At 34.4% G+C, this 7,313-nt stretch overlaps 1 pseudogene; it reads right to left on the reverse strand.

The window, feature by feature from the left end:
* Positions 1-1,119: 1,119 nt before the first annotated feature.
* LOC149187280 (dirigent protein 22 pseudogene) lies at positions 1,120-1,711 on the reverse strand (annotated as a pseudogene).
* Between the last annotated feature and the right edge of the window lie 5,602 nt (positions 1,712-7,313).

Here is a 7,313-nt window from a genome sequence, read left to right on the forward strand (position 1 = left end):
AAAATTCACTTTATAATTCTAAATATAAAACTTTAAATCTCAAAAATTCCCAACACTGTATTTAAAAAAACTAATAAATTATCATAACATTTTAAAAAAAATTAAGCAATTTAAATTACCTATTTTCACCAATCTATATAAATATTCACAAATTTATTTAAATACTTATATAAAAAGCTTTTATATAAAAAAAGCTTTTCAAATTTCTTCACTATCCTAAGATATAGATAACTATAAAAATACTAAGTCTTCTATAAAAACATTAAAATATCCAATAATAAAAATAATTCTCTTTATAATTTTAATTTACTTGTACTAAATAATAATAATGTTTTTATATAAAATTTAATTTTTCCATTTACCTTAAACATGTATATTAAAAAACACAAATATGATAAATATACCTCTACATAAAACTTATTTCTTCTCCTTGAAAATAAGTTGGCTTCGTGTTTCTCTTACCCACCACCTTCCCAATTAAAAAAAAATAAAGAAATTCCTTTAATTTATTTTACTCTGATTAATTCTATTCTTATTTTAATTAAGAATTTAATATATATATATATAATTAAAAATATTAAAAATAATAAAAATGTTATCTTAATGTAAATTAAACAAACACCTTTAAATAAATTATAACGCCCAAGTATAACCACTACTAGAATTAGCTATATTTTGAACCAGCTATATCACAATAAATACTTTAAGACGGCACTTTATAACCATAATCTACACCGAAAACATATGATATCAAAATAAAGTTTATATAATTTATTTTATGACTGTTAGGATAAAAGGATGAAATGCCATCTAATATCACGAGATTTCTGTTGTATGGGAATGAAAGCGTTCTCACAAAAAAAATATTTTCTGCCTTACAATTTCTGGAACCCCAATGGCACCCAGACGAGCTCAGTGGTGATCCCGAGATCAAGGATATCTCGGATTTTGAAAGGACAGCCATAAAACAATCAAGTCAATCTTTACATTCCATGAACACTCTTCAAGGGTTTTCAATGTTTTATTCTAGTATGAAAAATAATAAAAAGAAGCCCTCAAACCTCTACGGCCGTTCTTAATTATATAAATAGCCAATGCCCACTGGGTATAATGATAAAATTATATCCTAGGCGGGGACGAGTAATGGAACACTGTGACGTTGTATTCAACGACTGCATTGCCGGACTTTAGATCGAAGGAATGAGTGCGTGCGAGTGCGTAGCCTTGACCCAATCGAAACAATCTGCTCCCTCCAACGATGGGCATTTCTCTTACTTCATCGAAAACCGCGTTCTTCCCCACCATTGAAAGGGTGCTGCCGTTGTACTTGCCACTCTCGAAAACCAACGTTGTTACCATAAGCAGATGAACTTTCTCTTGGCACGATGAAACGTAGATACCCTGCGCTCTGCCAACCATTTTGGAGGTCGCTTCCGGCCCTTCGGTAAGCCAGTCGTCCATAACCCTAACCATGCCGAACTGAGTAAACGAAGAGTTCGTTGAGCGAGCAGACGCCACCTCCACGGCCGTCACATTTGTACGCACCAGTAAGTCGTGGAAATAGAAATGCAGGTGGCTTACCTTCAACAGCCCTAGTTTCGGTTTTGCCTCTACCTCCGCTATGTTAAGGTAAGCCAACAACAGTACAATGGTCACTGTAATAGTTGCTGCCGAATATCCCATGTTCGCCATCTCTCCAAAATAAAATGCCTCAACGCCGACGACGAGAGAAGAACTGTGTATGGTGATGAAAGGGTAGCCCCAATTTTATAAAGCGGATGCCCGTGATGAACACGTTTATTTTTGGGGCCCACTGTTGTATTTTCACTGTTATTTTATCTTGGGTTGCCACGACCTTCTAGAAATTTTGTTGTAGTTCTACTAGTATTTTGTCTTGGGTCGACAAACCTTCTAGCGATTTTGTGGTGCGCATGGAATTTCTTGTTTTAAGGCAACATTTACTGCCCTATAACGTGAACCATTGAACTTTTCCATCGCGCGGAAGAATAGAGGACAGACTTCAGTTCGTTTTTGGATACGGATACCTAAAACCATGTAACGGGTCTCTTACGCTACCTCGTCGTTTCAGGGAACCTGAACTTTTCTAAATCATTGACTCAGAGGTTTGGTCTTTTGTCAGTGAGAATGACGTTCGCGAGGTCATTAGGGAAGAACGACTAAACTCAAATGCCCCGTCTTTAGCATTTCAGACAGCAAGTGAATACGTAGTGGAAGTGGAAGTGTTTAATTATTATTTTTAAACTTAATAAACGCAGTGGTATTGTTTGAATTATTATTTGTAAACGTAATATATGGTGTGATTAAGAAAGATGAGAGGTTTTTCATAGTTACAAACATGAGAATTGTTAATTCATTTTCTAATTTAATATATTTTGTGATAAGAAATATGAGTTTTTTTCCTTATGATAATTCATTAAAGTGATTTAGGTTTGGCAAAATGCTAGGATTAACACTTAGGATGTCAATTTAAATGATCTTTTAATATTCTAATATGTTCCGTTGGAGTAGATCAACTTTAAAGATATTTTTAATATCTTAATAGTTAAATTTTAAATTTTAATATTATTTTAAATATTTTAAATTATGAATAGAATTATATAAGCGGTTAATCAATACATTTTGTTTATTTCCATCTACAAACTAAATTAACAAAAATGAAAATAATAATATTAGCTTTTTAAAGTTCGGTAGTCATTTTTTTCCATTAAAAAATATAATTATTATGAATAAGGAACTTAATTAATATATAACTAATGAATAAATATTTTAAAGAAATTAATTTATAATAAATATTTTAAAGAATTCTTAAATATATGCATTTCCATTTATATGGGAAAATGTAAAAAACGCTAAAAATATTTCTTTCACACAATCGTGATTAATGCGAATATTTTTGAAAAAAAAATATGGATATTTTTTATTATTATTAAAAATAATAATTAAATATATGAAATTATAGGTTATGAATAAAGAATTTAGATAATTTATTTTATTATTTATATATATAGGGGTAAGTTAAAAATATTATATTGTTTTTAAATTAGAATTATATCTATATTAATTTTTTTGGTGCTATGATTTGCCAAGAGGGAAACCAAACTAATTATAAAATAAGATGAATTTAGTTTAAAAAGAGTTAATTATAACAACATAAAAATTGTCTTAAGATTGTTTCTTCTATTGCTAACAAAGATGGAGATAGTGGACAAGAAAATAGGGTCATGACATGGCTAGTGTTGCACCTTAAAGCATAAAAGAAGTTCCCTATACAGTTAAAAGAACAAAGAAACAAAGAGCATAAGAATAATGGTCAAAGCCATTGAGAAGCACCATGAAATAAATTATAAGGACATTGAGATAGAAATAGGGACTGGGTCCCTTGGGCTATCTAAGGGAGTAAGACCCTTTCCACTAAAAAGCGTATTCTCAGTTCAAGCTAATATATTGTCAATGTCACATTCTCCCATATTTCATCAAGATATTGAAGGATATCTTGCTTAGCTTCGTTGCATTCAAGGAGGAATTTGTAAAAAAAAATCCTACTTTTCCAATATAAGTTTATAGTGTGTAGGTATTGGTTTTGTCGGCCATTAGCATGACTGCTGTTTAGCACCAAGTTTTCCTCTAAATTTATGATCCTTGAGTCTGATTTATCTTCTTGATCACTTACCACCTCTTTGTCAGCCATGTGAATTTATTCATTTATCTTGGGTGGAGTTCACATGTGTACCATGAATGTTAGTGCCTGAACGAGAGCAAGCTATCTGTCGAGGAATGATATAAGGAACAAAGGATACTAAGAGAAACAAATGAAAAGGAATAGTAATGGCTCAAAGGAATGAATATTAGCAAAGAACCATGGTTGAGGAAATAAAGCATATCCCTTGAAAACCACGCAGGCTAAAAGGGGAGGTCACATAATAGTGTAGGAGTTGGCAAAGGGTGTTAGAGATAATGAAGATTATCCTAGAATAGTGAATTGGTTCATGGTACTTCACGATAGGAATTAGTTTCTATTTCTTAAGGTATGGTTGTAACTTCCCTAAAACCATGATTGCTATATAATGTGTGATGTACTTTGAGTACGTAGAGCATTGTGTAGAGCCAGACTCTCCTGGTTCAGACTCTCTATCAGAGAGTTGACCAGTGGATGTTTTTTATTAATTCAAACATTGCTTTTTAACATGGTATTGGATCTGCAAGGTCGAGGAACCTGTAAGCTGAGTGAAGGATTTGCCTGGCGTACTTGAGGTGAAATCGTCATGTGGTTTGGGGGAAAAATCATGCCAATCCCACTGTGAGACTTCCCGCATTTTATTTCTGGACGACCATCGTGAATCCATGTTGGATAATCACATCGATTGTCATGAAACCATGTTGGCTAATCGCGTCGACCATGCAAACAGAAAAGGGGGTTGTGTCTTGGCCATGGCTACCGAGAGAAGGTTGCGTGGACGCCAAGGTCCACCAATAGAAGGTTGCAACAACCCTATAAGTGGAGAGGGTGCACAGACTGCAAGGGATCAGATAGTGCTAGAGGCTGTTGAAAATACCAGAAATCAAACTCGTAGAGATCAGCGATTTCTGTCTTTAACATAGATCTGGGGTAGATCTAACATATTTTTTTCACCTGTTATTTTTTTTTTAATCATCAAGATGAATAATCAAATGATTGAAGCATACTTGAATGAGCATAAAAAGCTCGACGGCTCCAATTATGTGAATTTGAAATTCAAGATGCAGACTCTGCTAGAAGTGCAGAGTGCTTGGACGATTACAAATGGGGATGAGCAGAAGCCACCAGCTGGATCAACATTGATCCCAGATTGGGAGAAGCGAGAAGGTAAAGCAAGGGCACTGCTGAAGATGTCAGTGAAAGACTGTATCATACCACATATCAGAGAATGTAAATTAGCAAGTGAAAATTGGGGAATTTTGAATGATTTGTATGAGATCAGGAATACAAATCGTATTCTTTTCCTGAAGAGCAAGATCTTATCCTTGAAGATGGAGAAAAATGAAGCAGTTTCTTCCTTCATAGTGAGGATCAAAGATCTTAAGAACAAATTGGTAGACATTGGTGAAACAGTTGCAGATACAGATCTAGTAACCATTACTATGAATGGTGTGACCGATGACTACCAAATGTTTATCACTAGGATAAACGAAATCGTGATGCCTATACATTAGGAAAGATGCATAGAGAGGAATTCCCTATTCGAGTAGAGAAGAAACAAAGGGACATACTTGAATTAGTGCACACAGATCTTTGTGGACCCATGCAAATAAAGTCATTAGGAGGTGCACTGTATTTTTTATTGTTTATTGATTACCGCACAAAGTTTTCTTGGGTAAATTTTTTGAGCAAGAAAAGTCACACATTTGAATACTTTAAGCAGTTCAGAAACATGATTGAAAAGCAAACAGGGAAGCATATAAAAATTTTCCTCTTCGATCAAGGGGGAGAACACTGGAAGGATGAACTTATCAAGTATTGTAAATACCATGGGATATTACAACAATTCACAGTACCCCATACTCCTCAGCAGAACGGAGTAACGAAAAGAAAGAACATAACATTGCTGAAATGTGTTAGGAGCATATTGAAAGATAAGGATCTTTCGAATGGTTTTTGGGTTGAAGCATTGGATACTGCAGTTTATTTGAAAACGAGGAGTCCTACAAAGAGTATTGAGTTTAAAACTCCTTATGAAGCCTTATTTGGATTTAAGCCTACAGTAAAACATTTAAGAGTGTTTGGGTCTAAAGCATTTGCCCAAATTCCAAAGGAAGACAAAAGAAAACTAGATTCAAAAGCCATCAGATGTACCTTTATAGGGTATTGTTCACAATATAAAGCTTATAGATTATTTAATCCCTCTACTCACAAGATTTTCGTTAGTAGAGATGTCATATTCCATGGGAAGGATCATGAAGAATCTGATCTTCATGGAAGAAAACCAAGAAATAGGAAACAACCAGGATCAACAAACAAAGGAAAAAGAAGAGAATTCAGATGAAACAGTCAAGCCAAGTCCAACCAAGGGAACTCATAATGGGTTAGAAGCTACACCAACGCTTAGAAGATCAGGTAGGCAGACTCAATTTCCTACTAGATACATAGAAATGCTTTTATAACTAGTATGATGAATGTTGTTGAACCTTCTAGTTATAAGGAAGAAAATGAATGTAGTGAACGGAAAACAACTATGGAATAAGAATATAAATCTATAATCAGGAACAACACTTGGGAGCTGGTTGAAGTTCCTAAAGGGAAACAAACCATAGGTTGTAAATGGTTGTATAAATCCAAGATTAATGCAGATGGAACCATAGATAAATTAGAAGCTAGATTGGTAGCAAAGGGGTGTAGAAGTTCCCACTGTAGATCACCTAATAATGCAATATACTAAAGGAAAATACTTGATCTACTTTTACAAACAAACTTTCTGAAGCTTAATCGATTATGAGTAAGATCAAATAGAACACATATAACTGAGAATGAGAAAGCAATCACACATGAACACAGAAGAATACTCTGGGGAAGCCTCAACTAAAAAGCCTGACCTTTGTAATAGCATACAAGTGGAAATATGTTCGGATTACACAAAGCTTTAGCTCACAAGCTATCCAACTTGATGAGACCCAGAAATGGGTAACTATATGGGCTCATTCTTCCTATTATTTTCGTTTAATCCACCATTCTCCATAGTTTTGTGCATGTTTTTGAATATATTTATGTCAATAGAGTGAATGGGGATAGTCACTTTGTCACATAGACTAATGAGTGTTTATTGTAGATTTTTGGACATTTTTGGACAAAGACCACGCATTTATGAACATATTGGCAGCCAAACTCAAGGAACTAGGGCTGAGGACTTATAGGAGGGGTGTCTCCTTCATTAATGACCCCTTCCTCGAGTTCTCCATCAATAACTCAGAGTAAAAAAGCCAACAAATGATTTTCCAAGGGACAGCCGAGGAGGTCTAGTGAAGTTACTGTTATCTGCAGTTTTAGGGAGCCGAGTTGCTAAAGTTTTGGAGGACGATTGGGAGTCCTCACTTGTATAAATAAGAAGGATTCAAGCCTCAATAGGTTATCCATTTGATACTATACTTTTTCACTTTAGTGCAACCCTGTACTCAACTCATTTTCGAGCTCTTTTTGCAGACAGTTTTGTGATGTAACTATTATTTTTTTGATCAATGAAGATGAATCCAACTTTAAACCATCACTAATCTTTCCTAAGGGGCTGTAGCTCTTGGGTTTGGGCCCAACCCAAGTGCCCAAA

This window comes from Pinus tabuliformis, chromosome 3_1 (assembly GCF_031772625.1).
Source record: "Pinus tabuliformis cultivar Carrire ecotype Pingquan chromosome 3_1, CPIR1, whole genome shotgun sequence".
Taxonomy (NCBI): Eukaryota; Viridiplantae; Streptophyta; class Pinopsida; order Pinales; family Pinaceae; genus Pinus; species Pinus tabuliformis.